This window comes from Artibeus jamaicensis, unplaced genomic scaffold (genome assembly GCF_021234435.1).
Source record: "Artibeus jamaicensis isolate MK-2021 breed Jamaican fruit bat unplaced genomic scaffold, CSHL_Jam_final contig_687, whole genome shotgun sequence".
In the NCBI taxonomy this organism is placed as follows: domain Eukaryota; kingdom Metazoa; phylum Chordata; class Mammalia; order Chiroptera; family Phyllostomidae; genus Artibeus; species Artibeus jamaicensis.
The window spans coordinates 1,208,037-1,224,568 of record NW_026521925.1 but is presented as its reverse complement, the minus strand read 5'-3'; the positions used below and the strand labels follow the sequence as shown (position 1 = coordinate 1,224,568).

Genomic DNA, 16,532 nt, shown 5'->3' with positions numbered 1-16,532 from the left:
GTTTCTGGTAGTTCACTGTGAGCTCTTTGAACTTCGTAATAACCAGTGCTTTGAATTCACTGTCTGATAGTTGATCAGCGTCTATTTCATCTAACATTCTTTCTGAAGTTTCTGCTTTTTCTTTCATTTGGGGATTGTTTCTTTGTCTTCCCATTGTTTGAGACTCTTCTTGTTAGTCTCTGCTTCCAAAATTGATCTGTTCTGAAACACTGGTTTTATGGTGTAAACTTCTGTGGTATGTTCCTTGTGAAGTTCAGTGGTACAGACTCCTTGAAGTTTCTTGATGTTCTTCGTCTCCGCCTACACTGACGCTGGTCCTTGCGCTGGTCCCTGCGTTGGTCGCCTACCACTGCTGAATGTCCCGGCTCTAGTAGCCGCCTCCTCAAGCACCCAGGCCCGTTACTAGGGCAGTGGCACAGAGGCTGGGAATGTCCTGGCTCTCGTACCTGGCTCTCTCTGCCGCCCAGGGCCGTCACAGGGGGCTTGGAGTGTCCCGGTTTCCGTATCTGACTCCCCCGGCGTCTAGTCCTGTCTCTATGGCAGTGGCACAGAGGCTTAGAAAGTCCCAACTCCCGTACCTGATTCCCCAGTGTCCAATCCGGTCGCTATGGCAGCAGCACAGGGGCTGAGACCGTCCCAGTTCCCGTAGAGGGATCCTCTGCCACCCAGGGCTGTCTCAGGGGTTTGGAGTGTCCAGGCTTCCGTACCTGACTCCCCGGTGTCCAGTCCCTTCGCTATGGCAACGGCACAGGATTTGAGAGCTTCCCGGCTCCCGTAGCTGGCTCCTCTGCTGCGTCACAGGGGTTTGGAGAGTCCAGGCTTCCGTACCTGACTCCCTGGCGTCCAGTCCCGTCGCTATGTCAGTGGCACAGGATCTGCGAAAGTCCCGGCTCCCGTAGCTGGCTCCTCAGGGTCCAGGCCTGTCTTTATGGCAGCATCACAGGGGCCTTTGGTGTCCCAGCTCCTGCAACTGACCCTTCCGTTGCCCAGGCCGGTAGCTATGGCATCGGCACAAGGGTGTCCCCGCTCCGGTTCCTGACTCCTCTGTCTCCCAGGACCGTCACAGGGGCTTGGAGTTTCCGGCTTCCGTACCTGACTCCCGGGCTCCCAGGCCTGTTGCTCTGGCGGCAGCACAGGGGCCACGTGAGACCCAGCTCCAGTAGCTGACTCTGCCGCTGTCTGGTGTTTCAGCGTCGGTCACAATCTCTGGTCTTTTAATTTCATAAATGCTGGGTAACCGATGGTTTATTGTGGTGTTTCTCCATAGATCTGCCAGGATTTTCACCCATGAGTACAGGAGCTAGTGTCCGCTCCATCTTACTCCATCGCCATCTTCCCAGCATCCTCCTCATTATGTTTTCAAATATATTTTCTATCCCTTGTTCTTCTCCTTCTCCTTCTGGTATTCCTATTATTCGGATATTATTATTTTTTAAATTTCTTTTTTTATTGATTATGCCATTACAGTTGTTCTATTCCCCCCTTCATTCCCCTCCACCCTACACTCCCGTCCCCACCATTACCCCCCCTTTATTTTATGACCATGTGTCTCAAGTTCTTCAGATTCTATTTTTTCCCATACTATTTTTGCCCCCCCCATCAATTTTCTATCTACTGTCTATGCTACTTATTTTCTGTACCTTCTCTCCCCTTCTCTTCCTCCCACTCCCCTATTGCTAACCCTCCTTGAGATCTTCATTTCTATGTTTCTGCTCCTGATCTAGCTGTTCTTTTAGTTTGCTTTTGTTTTAGGTGTGGTTGTTAATAACTGTGAGTTTGCTGTCCTTTCACTGTTCATGTTTTTTTAACTTCTTTTTCTTTTTTTAAAAAAATTTTTATTGATTATGTTGTTACAGTTGTTCTATTCCCCCCCTTCATTCCTCTCCACCCTAACCCCCGTCCCCTCTATTGCCCCCCTTTAGTTTATGACCATGTGTCTCAAGTTCTTTAGATTCTGTATTTCCCATGCTATTCTTGCCCCCCCATCTATTTTCTATCTACTGTCTATGCTACTTATTTTCTGTACCTTTTCCCCCCTACACCTCCTCCCACTCCCCTGCTGCTAACCCTCTTTGAGATCTTCATTTCTATGTTTCCACTCCTGATCTAGCTGTCCTTTTAGTTTGCTTTTGTTTTAGGTGTGGTTGTTAATAACTGTGAGTTTGTTGTCCTTTCACTGTTCATGTTTCTTTAACTTCTTTTTCTTAGATAAGTCCCTTTAACATTTCATATAATAAGGGCTTGGTGATGATGAACTCCTTGAATTTGATCTTATCTGAGAAGCACTTTATCTGTCCTTCCATTCTAAATGAAAGTTTTGCTGGATAGAGCAATGTTGGTTGTAGGTCTTCGGATTTCATGACTTGGAATACCTCTTTCCAGCCTCTTCTTGCCTGTAAGGTCTCTTTTGAGAAATCTGCAAAGAAGTTCCTATCATTGAGAAATCTGCTGACAGTCTGATAGAAACTCCTTTGTAGGTGACTGTCCCCTTATCTCTTGCTGCTTCTAGAATTCTCTCCTTCATTTTAATCATGGCTAATCTAATGATGATATGCCTTGGTGTGTTTCTTCTTGGGTCCAACTTCTTTGGGACTCTCTGAGCTTCCTGGATTTCCTGGAACTCTATTTCCTTTGCCAGATTGGGGAAATTCTCCTTTATTATTTGTTCAAATAAGTCTTCCACTGGTGGCTGTTTTTTTCCCCCTTCTGGTACTCCTATAATTCAGATGTTGGACCGTTTAAAGATGTCCTGGAGGTTCCTAAGACTCTCCTCATTTCTTTGAATTCTTGCTTCTTGACTCTTTTCTGTTTGGCCATTATTTGCTTTCTTCTGGTCCAATCCATTGATTTGAGTCCCAGTTTCCTTTTCATTGCTATTGGTTTCCTGTGCAATTCCATTCATTTCAATTAGTTTTGCCTTCATATGTTTGTCTAATTTGTGGCTATAATCAACCAGTTCTGTGAGGATCCTGATGACCAGTGTTTTAAACTGTGCGTCTGAGAGTTTTGCTATTTCTTCATCGCTTAGATTTATAGGCTCTGGGGCTTTGAGATCTTCTTGAGCCATTTTTGGTCTGTTCCCACCCGTGAAGTATAAGTAGCAGAGCCTTGGACTCTCAGGTGGCTGGGTTGTGACACTTATGTGGGGGCATGGTCAGACCGGGGAAATGGTGACCTCCTCTCCTGTTTCTCCCCGCTGGGTGAGGAGCAGAGCGTTAGGTGGTGCACCAGTGCGGGGCCACTCAGTTAGCTGGGTTATGACACTGTATGTGGAGGCGGGGTCAGAGCAGGGAAATGGCGGTGCCCTGTGCTGCTGCTGGCCGTGGGGCCTGCTCAGTCCCGTAGTCTCACCGCCCACTCCCTTGCTTGTCTATCTGTGCAGGAAAGTGCAACCACAGCACCTGCAGCCCTGCTCCCTCGCTGTTTCCCCGCGGTTGCTTGCTGAGTCACTTACTAGGTCCAACCCTGTGCCTGGGTTCCGCGCGCCCAAGTCCATCTGACCGAGTTTTTCTGTGCAACCCGGCTCCGACAGCTGCTGGTTTAGCCCCTCTTACTTGTCAGGCTGAAGAATTTGTTGTTATCAGACTTCCGAAAAGTTCAATTTTCTGTGTTCTGGCTGTGTTTTCTGTTGCTAATATTTAGTTGCCTCTAAACATGGTTGTGAGAGAAGGCACAGCGTTTCCACCTATGCCTCCATCTTGGCGGAAGTCCTCCCCTTATTTGGATATTATTACGTTTCATATTGTCTTGCATTTCTCTTAATCCGTCTTCATTCTTTCTGAGCCTCTTTTCATTTTCTTGCTTTTTCTGTGAGACGTTTTCTACTTTGTCCTCCAACTGACTAATCCAATCCTACACCTCATCTATTCTACTTTTGAAACTTTCTACTGTGTTCTTCAATTTGGAAATTGTATTCTTCATTTTCTCTTGTCCCTTGCTGATTGTTTCTGTTTCCTTTTTCATGTTGATATAGTTTGCAGAGAGTTCATTGTAGCTTCCCTGTAGTTTCTGGTAGCTCATTGTGAGCTCTTTGAATTTCCTGATAACCAGTGCTTTGAATTCAATATCTGATAGTTGACTTGCCCCTATTTTATCTAACATTCTTTCTGAGTCTTCCTCCTTTTCTTTCATTAGGGATTGTTTTTTTGTCTTCCCATTGTTTGTGAGTCTCTTCTTGTTCACCTTAGCTTCTTACATTGATCTATTTTGAGTCCCTGGGTTTATGGTGTTAACTTCTGTGGTAGAATACCCGTGAAATTCAGTGGTGCAATCTCCTTCAGGTATCTTGATGTTTTCCACTTCCACCTACTTTGTGTGTGTGTGTGTGTGTGTGTGTGTGTGTGATCATTTGGAGGGGGAGGCCAAATGGTTTATGACAGCAGAAAAGTACAATCACAGCCAGTAGGGAATAGATATACGATCTTTAGGCTATATATAATGTTAGCTGTAATCCTTAACCCAACTTGCCACTTTTATGAAAGGATGGACAAAAGATAAGCCTCTTGTTGGGGAGGAGAGGCTTGTGGGTTAGGACTAGAAAGCAGTGAGGTTGCAGACGGTCAGATTTTGAGGTAAGGTGAGTGTAAGGAATAGTAGATAGGTGTAGCATGTGAGCAAATAGAGTTAATTACTCCAGTAATAGAATTCAGGAACTTCTAAAGTGGGCTAACGTCTGGGAGATTAGTTGTGAAGTGTTTACAGTTATGTAGAACAGCTATTATTTACAGTAGTATTAGAGCAACAATCATGTGACCGAGTCTATGAGTTCAGTCTGAATAGGGAGTGTAAAGCTTCGGGTAGTGTGCTAATGGAAAACAAGAGGTGTAAGGTATAGAAAATTAAAAATACATTGTGGAGGAAAGAGCATGGGAGACCTGTCACATAATACAATGTAACCCGCCAATACTAAGAAGCCTATATAGGAGGAGGAGGAATACAGAAATAGTATTAGAATATAAAAGAAGTGAGAATAATGAAAAATATATAAGTATCCAGCAACAAACAAACAAAAGAAAACAGCACAAAAAAATGCAGGAGATGGGAGAAAAAGGCAATAAGTTTGGGAAGAAGGGAAGAAGGACTGAAACAGGAAAAAAGAAAGAGGAGGAACAAAGTATTGAAAGATAAAGCAATAATAAAATTCAAAATAAATGTGATTACAAAAATAAAACAAAACAACAAAACAAAAGAAAAAAACATCCCTTGTTGGTTTTAAACTGTCCAAACCAGTTTTTCTGGTTGTAGCAGGACCTTTCTGTGGGCTGTGTTGCCAGCGCATGCCAGCCAGGCTACCAGACTGGGATACTGACGCCCGCACTTACACCAGGCTGCCTGTTTCCCTTGCTCTCTTGCACAATACTTCCTCGCTGCCAGGCCAGGTGGTAAGCAAGCCAAGCCATCACAGGAGAGCACCTCAGTCCACTTTCAAAATAATAATAATAATAATAATAATAATAATAATAATAATAATAAAGCCTCACTAGACAGCCTGCCTCTCAGCCCAGCCCAATCCCCAGCCAGACCAGTGGCAACAATGCATCTCTCAATTCTCCAGGGCTGGCAACCACAGAGTCCACAGATGAACACAGCCCTTTGTTGTTGTTGCTCTCTGTTCTCTGTGTAAACTCAATCACAAAGGCCTCTGCCTGGCACTGCCGAGATGGGGAGGGAGAACACTGCTGGCCCACGCTGGTCGCCTACCGGGGCCACTTGGTACCCCTGTTCCCGAGGAGGATGCCTCCTGTGCCAGTCCCAGCCCCGCTGCAGCGGCCGTAGCAACAGGGCCTGCAGCGGCTGTAGCACTGGGGCCACCTGGCCAAGGGCACTGGCCCTGCCACAGTTCCTGTCTCCACTTGACTCCCCGATGTGCCACTAACCTGCCGCTGACCTGAACCTCAGCGTCCGTCACAATCGCTGCTCTCCCAACTTCATAAATGCTGCGGATCTATTACTTAATTACTCCGTTTCTCAGTAGCTCGGTAAGGCTTTTCACCCACGTGTATGTGAGCTGGAATACATTCCATCCGACTCTGTTGACATCTTCCTCCCATCTTGCCTTTTTCTGCATTTTCTTAAAGCAGACCCCTTACATCTTTTAGTGCTGGTTTGGTGGAGGTATATTCTTCCAGCCTTCTTTTGTTGGGGACACTCTTTACTTCACCTTCCATTTTAATCAAGAGCATTGCTGGGTAGAGTAGTTTGGTTGTAGACCTTTTCTTTTTTTTCCTTTAACGTTTTTTTTAATTAATTTTATTTAGTTATTTTTCAAGTACAGTTTTTTGTCTATTTTTCCCATCCCAGCCTCCCCCGCCCCTTGCTCCCCACCTCCCTTCTTTAACGTTTTTTTTAAATTGATTATGCCATTACATTTGTTCTATTCCCCTCCTTCATTCCCCTTCACCCTACACACTCCTCCTCCACCATGCCCCCCCTTTAGTTCATGAACACATGTCTCAAGTTCTTTAGATTCTGTATTTCCCATACTACTCTTACCCTCCCCCTATCTATTTTCTATTTACTGTCTATGCTACTTATTTTCTGTACCTTCTCCCCCCTTCTTCTCCCACTCCCCTGTTGCTAATCCTCCACATGATCTTCATTTCTATGGTTCACTCCTGATCTAGCTGTCCTCTTAATTTGCTTTTATTTTAGGTGTGGTTGTTGATAACTGTGAGTTTGCTGTCCTTTCACTTTTCAACTTTTTTATCTTCTTTTTCTTAGGTAAGTGCCTTTAACATTTCATATAATAAGGGCTTGGTGATGATGAACTCCTTGAATTTGATCTTATCTGAGAAGCACTTTATGTGTCCTTCCATTCTAAATGAAAACTTTGCTAGATAGAGCAATCTTGGTTGTAGGTCTTTGGTTTTCATGACTTGGAATACTTCTTTCCAGCCCCTTCTTGCCTGTAAGGTCTCTTTTGAGAAATCTGCTGACGGTCTGATGGGAACTCCTTTGTAGGTGACTGTCCCCTTATCTCTTGCTGCTTCTAGGATTCTCTCCTTCATTTTAATCTTGGCTAATGTAATTATGATGTGCCTTGGTGTGTTCCTTCTTGGGTCCAACTTCTTTGGGACTCTCTGAGCTTCCAGGATTTCCTGGAACTCTATTTCCTTTGCCAGATTGGGGAAGTTCTCCTTTATTATTTGTTCAAAGAAGTTTTCCACTCATGGCTGTTCCTCTTCCCCTTCTGGTACCCCTATAATTCGAATGTTGGAATGTTTAAAGATGTCCTGGAGGTTCCTAAGCCTCTCCTCATTTTTTTGAGTTCTCGTTTCTTCATTCTTTTCTGTTTCATCATTTTTTTCCTTCCTTCTTGTCTACTCCCTTGATTTGAGTCCCAGTCTCCTTTCCATTACTATTGGTTTCCTGTGCATTACCATTCATTTCAATTAGTTTAGCTTTCATATGTTTCTCTAGTTTGTGACTAAAATCAACCAGTTCTGTGAGGATCCTGATAACCAGTGTTTTGAACTGTGCGTCTGAAAGTTTGGCTATTTCTTCATTGCTTACTTTATGGGCTCTGGGGCTCTGAGTTGTTCTTGAGCCATTTTTGGTCTTTTGCGCCTGTTAATTATGAGGAGCAGAGCCTTAGTTGTTTACCAGGGTGGGGCCACCCAGGTCACTGGTTTATGATGCTGTATGTGGGGGCGGGGTCAGAGAGGGAGCAATGGCGGTCCTCTCCACTAGCCCAGTCCATCCCACCACTTGCCCCGGCAAGTTTATCTGAGCGGAATTGTGCGAGCCTGCTGCCCTGCACTGTGTGGTCTCAATGCTCGCCTCTTCACTGGCTTATCTGCACACAAATGCATGACCTACCACAGACAGACAGCCACGCCTCTTCCCTGTGTCTCCCCATAGCTAGCCCGCACCTGTGATCCGTGCCTTCGGCTGCTTGCGCACCATCCCGTTCTGGGATCTTTTTGGTCAGCCTGCTCTGCGGCTGGCTTCGCCCCTCTTACCAGTTTAGCTGAGCATTTCTTTATTTTCTGACTCCGTATTGTTGATTTTCTGTGTTTATTGGTTTGGTTGTGTTTATTATTGTTAAAAGTTTGTTGTTCTTAGATTTGGTTGTGCACAGACTCAAGGTGTTTCCACCTACGCCTCCATCTTGGCAGAAGTCCTAGACCTTTTCTTTTTGTTACTTGGAATATTTAATGCTATTCCTACTGGTTTGAAATGTTTACATTGATAAGTCAGCTGCTAGCCTAATCAGGGCTCTCTTGTATGTTACTTCTTTTTTCTCCTTTGCTGCCTTTAAGATTCTCTCTTTGTCTGGGGATTTTGCCATTTTGTGTGATGTTGACCCTAACTGAGTTTAGTGGGCCTCTTTGGGTTTCTCTTGATTGGGACCCTCTTTACTTCCTGGACTTCTGTGACTTTTTCTTTCATCAAATTAAGAAAATTTTGCATCACTACATTTTCAAACAGGTTTTGTATCCATTGCTCTTCTTTTTCTCCTTCTGGTATTCCTATTATATAGATATTAATGTATTTCATATTATCCTGTAGTTTCCTTAACACCTCTCCTTTCTTTTGAGTCTTTTTTCCTTTTCTTGCTCTTTCTTGGAGTTTTTTGTACTTTGTCTTCCAGCTCACTGATTCAATCCTCTGCTTCATCTAACCTGATTTTGATTCCTTGTTCTGTGTTCTTCAATTCAGAAATTTTATTCTTCATTTACTTTGGCTCTTGATAATTTCTATTTTCTTTTTCATGTTGATAATTCATTATGGTTTCCCTGTTATCACTGAGCTCATTGAGCTCATTGAGCTTCCTTATAACAATTGCTTTGAACTCAGTATCTGATAGTTGAGTTGCCTCAGTTTCATTTAGCATTCTTTTTGAGGCTTCCTCCTTTCCTTTCATTTGGGATTGTTTCTCTGCCTTCCCATTGTTTGTGAGACTGTTCTTGTTAATCTCTGCTTCTTAAATTGTTCTGTTTTAGCTCCCTGAGTTTGTGTGTAAAATTTCATGACAGGAGACCTGTGGAATTCAGTGGTGCAGTTTCCTTGATCATCTTAATACTCTTGTGATGCCCTGCATGCCAATCGTGTTGGCCATTGGGATTAGTTGGTTTTTTATTTTTGTGTGTCATTCTTAGATGAGTCCTTACTTCCAGCTTGTTGACTGAATATTACTCTGACCACCACATCTTGTATACTGTTTTACAGGTGCTGCCAGAAGAAAACCACAATCCCAGGGAACAAACCCATATTTGCAAGAATATCTCACCCCTGCAATCCCACTATCAACAGCAAATCAACCAGTATTAATAAGGGTGTAAGGAATTAAGACTATTATAAGAGAGAAATAAACTATAGTATAAATTCTAGTGACTTCATATACATAAAGTTGATAGACAAGAAATGAATGTTAGAAAGCTATGTGGGGTGGGAAAAAAATCACTAATCATTGAGAAAACCATAATGGATTTCATCTAGGTAGTCTCTTATATTTACCACTGTTTTTTTCTTTCTGGTTCTGCCTCTGGCAATGTGTGATGTTGACCCTGTCTGATCTTAGCCTGCTCTGAGACTGCCAGGGATCTACTGTCTAAGGCTATTTCCTTCAGTTGTTAATCTAGTCATTCTGTACTCAGCAGTGAGGCTTAACCCTTATAGGGCAGGGCAGAATCCCTCCTGGAGTTGGAGCTATTGTTTCCCCTCAGGCTGCTGCTGCTTCCAGGGGAGTGGTCTGCCTGAGCAGGATGGCTGCTGCCTTAGCGGTGATGACTCAGCACCAGGATTCTGGCAGGTATTCTCTCCACTCTCTCTCCAAAGTTCCTGTCCCCAGTCTCTCCAGAGGCATTTCTAGCCCACTCTGCCCACACCTTTGCCAAAGCTGTGGGTAAGTGGCTACAAATAAAAATTTGTGAATAGGCCCTTTAAATGGCTGTGTCTACAGCTGTCTGTCCCTTGTGGAGAGCAACCCTGTTGCTTTCTGCTGCTGGTTGTTACCTGTGTACATTTTGCAGCTCTGGTGTTCTAGGCTGGGGATCCCAGATTAGGGTTTAGACCCCACACTTCTCAGGGGGATCCAACTGGTTTCTTAATTATTCCTGCAGCACTGCCACCTGTGTGCTCCCTGCCTTCCCTCTTGAGTCTCCACCACACTCCTTACCAAACAGATTGTGCTAAAGCTGATTCTTCTGTCTGAGTTTATAAGGCTTCCCTCTCACTAGTGTTCAGCTGTTCGTTCTGGGTGATTTCTCCACAACTTAGTTGTAATTCCACATTGGTCCTGGGAGGAGGTTATTGCAACTTCCATTCACTTCTCTACCATCTTGCCTCTCTTCATGAATATTAAGTATTGATGGGTCAAAACAAACAAACAAGCAAGCAAACAAACAAACAAACAAACACAAATTCCCTTACTCTCCTGGGACCTTCCAAGTAAACATGGAAAAATTTCATGTTTAGTATCTACCATTTATTCTCCCCAAGTGCACATCTCTCAGTGACTTCTGAGTTGTTATCCTCTGGAGCAATCCCACATACATCCAGCATTCCACTTGGGGAGAGGCCTTCCTCAGTATATCTGTTGGTGTGTCAGTAACCACCATCATCAGCCCTCTTGCCCTAGCAGGATTTGCATGAATCTTTTTGTGATATCACAGATTTTATGTGTGTCAAAATTTCATTTCTTCAGTCTCAATGTTTTTTTTTAATATTTGACCATTTTAGAGTATTTATCTAGGGTGTTACTCACACCAACTGCCTGCCTACCTTAGGATTTCTGGAGCTCCTATTATTGTAAGTTGATTTGGGTGTAGAAATTAACTGAGAGATATGTTCTTTTTAAATAAACTACATGTGAAAATCAATTTCTAGTCTTACATCTGAGGTTTTTGTATTATTATGTCTTGGAACAGTCTTGGAACTTCCATTGTTACCCACTTAAAGATAAAAAAATTACATGCTGTGTGCTTTTTAGTTGTTAATGCTATGAAAGCAAATATGCTTTTTATGTTGGTGCTATTTTTACTGGGTACCAATGAATGTATGCTTATGCTAGAAGTAAACATATAGCATGTTAAGTGTTTGTGTAGGTTTACTTAAACCCTTTCTGTATAGATCAGGTTTTCTATTGGGGTAGGAGCTCTGCAATTCTTTCTTCCTGTTAAAGTTTCCCTGTGAGGATGTTTTTCTATTAATCTAGCTCAGCAAGAGTAGGAAATAGCAAACAGCTTTATTGGTCATCTGTCTGTTTTGACTTAGTACACTGGCTTAGTACAATGACATAATATTACTGACTGGAAAAGATAGATGTCACACCCCTAGAAAGAAGAAAAACACAGTATTTTAATTCCCAATGTATATTTTACATTTTTTGAAACTAAAAATAAATTGTGTATTGACAAAAAAAACTCCTAGAAGAAAACTCTTTGATATCACTCTTAGCAGTAGTCTTTTTAAAAAAATATTTTATTTATTTATTTTCAGAGAGAGGGGAAGGGAAGGAGAGATGAAGAGAAATATCAATGCCTGGTTGCCTCTCATGTGTCCTCTACTGGGAACTGGCCTGCAACCCAGGCATGTACCCTGACTGGGAATTGAATCACAATCCTTTGCTTCACAGGCCGGTGCTCAATCCACTGAGCTACACCAGCCAGGGCTGATTCTCCAAATCATGGTTTCCAGCCCATTTTTCTGGATACAAGGCTCAAGTAGCTAACTACTTCATAAATATCCATACATATATGTCTAATGACCATCTCAAATAAGTATGTTTAAAGTAGAATTACTTATGGTCATTCCTCAAAAAAAAAAAAACCCATGATCATCAATTAGTGTCCTCATTTCAGTTATGGAATCACCCTTACCTGGAGGCCCAGGCCTTGACCCATCTTTCTCTCACATCTTCTGTGTAGTCTACATCTAAATTGTATAGCTTCCCACCGGTTCTACTGCATCTCCTCTGAAACACTGCAAGAGCCTAAGAAGTGATTCTTCTTGTTGCTGCTCTGGATCCCTGTCAAATATCCATATTTTAAATCAGAACATGTCAGTGTGACATGGGTCCTTGGCTCCCTACCACCTTCCCTATTTCTTTGCTTTGCTTACATACTTCAGTGCAGTTCTCCTAGCATTACAAGCTCATTGTCACTTCAGGACTTACCTTCTCTGCCCAATGGTACAAAGCACTCCCAAATAGGTAGTACTCCCAAGGAAAAAATACTGCTAATAAGCATGTGAAATAGTGTTCAGCTTCACTGTTGTAGTTGAGTTACTGATCAGGATGCTTCACTTTCCTGCAGTAGTGTCATACAGCTACTACAGCATGGTTAAGTAGCATGGACTTCCTGTCCCCTGACATTTGGCTTGGCAGGTGATTTGCTTGGAAACTCCTGTGGTTGTGATATGAGCAGAGAGGCTTATTCTCATGTGTTTCTGTCATTGCCAGCAGAAGAATGTTCCCAGGTTGCCATTGGTTCCAGGAAAATGAGACCCAGGAAGAAGATCTGAACACATCCTGAAATTAAAGCTGAGCTAAACCTATTGGCTGAGGCTCAGCCATCCTACAGGTGCACAAATGTGAAACAAATTTTATCTTACACTCCACAGACTTTGTGGCTGTTTGTTTTCTGTATTCTTGCAATAGCCAACCAATATACTTTTACAGACACTTTTATATTTCACAAAGAAATATAATCTTTTATCTATTAAATTGGCAATGATAAATAGAGATAGAGATTATAAAATGTGCTTTTGGCAAAGGCTCAGGAAGAGGCTCAGGAATGCTAATTTGCTACTGGTAAAAGTCTAAATTGGTAGCAACTTGTTTGAAAGTCTTATTTGGCTATACGTATCAAAATTATTACACTAACCCAATAATTCTATCACTAAAATTTATTCTAAGAAGCACTTCAGGGCATGCATAGAAAATTATTGATGGGTATTTACTACTTTGTTACTTCAAAGAGTAATACACTATAAATGTTAGCAGGGAACACTGTTGCTTTATAAATCCCAAATTATAGACACTAGAGCCCTTTTGACAAAACCAGTAGTTGTGGGAATGACAAAACCAGTAGTTGTAGCAATGTGTCAGGTAAATGGCTCTCAGGTACACCGGGACCCACCTTTAATCCCTTTGCTCAGAGTTCACCCTCAGGCCTAACAATATGGAATGAAGTTCATGCATGACTGTTTGTCCACCCACCCTGGCTCTGTGGGACCGGAAATTCTGCTCTGAAATGGAGGCAAAAATTGAGGCAGGAGCACCAGGTCCTCCAGCAAGCAGGAAACCCAGTCATGTATGGGAGGCTGTGGCAGGAGTGTGGAGCTGCAGTAAAACAGGAACAACTTCAGGCAAGCATGGCAGGAAAATAGAAACCATCTGCAAAAAACAAAATTGAATGGCCTGGTTAAATTATTACAGTAACCAACAATATCAGAATGAAAACATATGACCTTTTGTGAGGTTTGATGTCCACAGGGGACAAAACAGATAGAGAGCAGATGGCAGACATCAGGTACATTGACATAGCCAGGTTTTCCAAGTCACCCTGTAAAGTGTATGAACTCTAAAACATTTTTAATTCATATAATATTTTATTAATAGTTCTTACATTTTACATATACAAAACTAACCTGCAAAAGGTTGAAATTTCATTTTAGATTTTAGAGACTTTGCTACCTTATGCACTGGATAAATAGGCCAGCAAGGCAGCAATTAAATATTGTGCTAATAAAAAATATGGAGTTAATTAAATATAGAAGATGTTACTCTGCCTATTATTATTCTTTTGTATGTGATTGCAGTGCCAGAAGAGAGAGCAAGCCTATGCAGTTTTGGCTCTCCTGGAAGGACCAAGATGGGTTGGGTGTGAAACACTGCTGACAGTTTTATTTTATTTTTTTAAGTACACATATATTTAATTTTTATTGTTTTCCATTATCTTTTAATCCCCTTATACTACCACCCTCCCTTCAATTACCACAATGTTTTCCATGTCGATGAGTCCTTTTTCCTTTTTGTTTGATTCCTTCATCCCTTAACCTACCCTCTAACCACTAACCTACCCCCTACCTGTCATCCTGCTCTCTGTCTATGAGTCTGTCTCTATTTATTTTTACAGAGAAGGGAAGGGATGGAGAAAGAGAAGGAAAGAAAGATTGATGGGCAAGAAAAGCATTGATTGGTTGCCTCTCACATGCTCCAACCAGGGACTTGGCCCACAGCCCAGGTATGTGTCCTGATCAGGAATTGAACCAGAAACCTTTCAGTTCTTAGCACAATTGCTCAATCCACAGAGTTACACCAGTAAGGGTGACTGATGACAGTCTTTTTTTTTCTCTAATGTAGGGTCTGAGCATAAAGAAGACAACACCAAAAAGTCTTGTTTGAAGAGACTGGCCACTTGGCTGAGGCTGAATCCTAAGTACCTGAGAGGAAGACCAGGTACAAGGCCACAAATAGAATATGTTCAAGGGTATGGCCTTCAGGGTACAATACAAATGTAGTAAAACACAAAGAAAAACAAGGGAATTATTAAAGTTGTGAGTAAAGATGAACCAAAGGGTGAATCAGGGGGATATGCCCACATCCAGAGCCAACAGTTTGCACCCTTGAGATGCAGACATAGACTCAGACACACAGAGGATGTCTTAGATGTGTGTTCTACTTCATAAGTTGGGGCCTTACTGATTAGTACACTTGCCTTTATTTATTAGTGCTCTTTATGCCTTACTTTGGTAACTTCTCATATATATAAAATACCACATTCTTTTAAGATGAGAAAACCTTGCATATGAAAACTTGAATTACCCAGCAAAAATAAAAATAAAGACGTACCTCTTAATTTTTCTTTTTTTCCTTTGTCTTACTATCAGGGAGGGGTTTTGAAACCAATTTCTTCCTCTGCATCTTTAGTTTGTTCCCTTTCTTTGCCAAATTCCCCCTGCTGCCATCTTGGCCAATAGGGGAGACTACTCTGTGCTCTGAATGACTAGCTATGGTAACAGTAGGAGGGCTGCCCAGAACAGGAGATGTGAACAAGGAGGCTGCACACCCACATGTGGTAGTTTAAAATTTGGAAAAAAAAAACCTTGGCTGTTGAGATTTCCCCAAGGAGTGGAGTTTCAGCCTCATACAAGTCCCCTCAACCCAGGGTTTCAGTGCTAGAAAAAGAAGTACCTATAACTTCCGACTGTGAAAACCAGTGGGAATGGTGGCTGAGTGAGATGAAGGGCTTCTGGAGTTCCATCCAGGTGTTCCTTTTAAAGGTCCTGCTCATGGATTTATTTGGACTAACTTGCACTGACCTCCAGCATTAGGGTAGCAGCTCAAAAAGCTCTAAGGATATATGGGGGCACTTAATTGCCTAGCTTTGGGCCAAAGTTGGAGTGGCCACTTTCTTCCAGACAAGTTCTCACAGAGACCATTATTCTTTTGCTGGGCTTTACCTCTACAGAGTTGGAAGGTGGGTGCCTAATCTGAGTCTCTATCAATGTGGCTAACACTGTTTGCCACACCATGGTGATCCCTGAGTCTTGACCCACCAAATTTGTCATCCAACCTAAGTCATTTACAGTGACTTTTCCATACAAATGTCCTCTGGCACCAATGGCAGCTGGATGTGGTTTGCAGTTTGGCCTCTCTAGGGCACCTTTAAGCCCAGCACAAGTAGCACCCATAATCAGATCACTATGTAGCTTATGCCAGGTGGCTCTGGGAAGGCCACAAGCAGCAGCTGATTTTGGCCTGCATATCCCAGGAGGCCCAACAACCAGCACACCTAGTGGCCAGCTTCAGAACATGCTGCAGCACAACCCAACCACCTCCATGAGTGACATATAGGGGGTAGACTCACCTGGCACCAAGGCTCCACTGAAGTGAAACCTGTTTTGTGGGGTATGACTACAACTTCTATGATGTAGTCATAGCCATTCCTGGCAGCCCATCGATGTAGGGATCAATCTTTCCCTTGATGTGCATACAATAATCAAGTCTCAACTATGACAGGATGGTATACACAGCCCACACAGTGGGGCACACCTGGAGCCCTATAGGACACCTACTACATAAGAGCAATCTGCCAAGACTTGGAGGCATAGCAGCTCTACCTAATACATAGAAACCAACACAGGGAGGCAGCCAAAATGAGGAGACAAAGAACTTCAGTTTTATATCCCACATATGAGTGAAACCATGGTTCTTAGCTTTTTTTCTGACTGATTTATTTCACTTAACATAATACTCTCAAAATTTATCCATGTTGTCCCAAGAGGCACTATTCCATCTTTTCTTCTGGTTAAGTGGAATTCCATTGTGTATACTATCACATCTTACTTATCCAAACCTCTATTTAAGAACACTTTGCTTGTCTCCATGCATTGGCCACAGTGAATGGTGAGTGCTACAATGAACACAGGGATGCATATGTCTTTGTAAATACATGTTTTTAAGTTCTTCAGGTAGATACACAGGAGAGAGACTTCTGGTTCGTATGCTAACTCTATTTTTATTTTTTATCATTATTATTTTTTTATTTTAATTGTTCAAGTAGAGTTTTCTGCCTTTTACTCCC

The 16,532-nt window shown here is 42.5% G+C and overlaps 1 long non-coding RNA gene across 3 annotated transcripts; it reads left to right on the top strand.

The window, feature by feature from the left end:
* Positions 1-9,172: 9,172 nt before the first annotated feature.
* On the top strand, positions 9,173-14,790 carry LOC128628320 (uncharacterized). 3 transcript variants are annotated; one of them, XR_008392694.1, is made up of 5 exons: positions 9,173-9,280; positions 9,669-9,754; positions 12,404-12,524; positions 14,082-14,189; positions 14,309-14,790. It is a non-coding gene; the product is annotated as an uncharacterized LOC128628320 (long non-coding RNA). The 3 variants fall into 3 exon arrangements; XR_008392695.1 differs by having other exon boundaries at positions 9,173-9,754; positions 12,407-12,524; XR_008392693.1 differs by having other exon boundaries at positions 9,173-9,754.
* Positions 14,791-16,532: the final 1,742 nt, after the last annotated feature.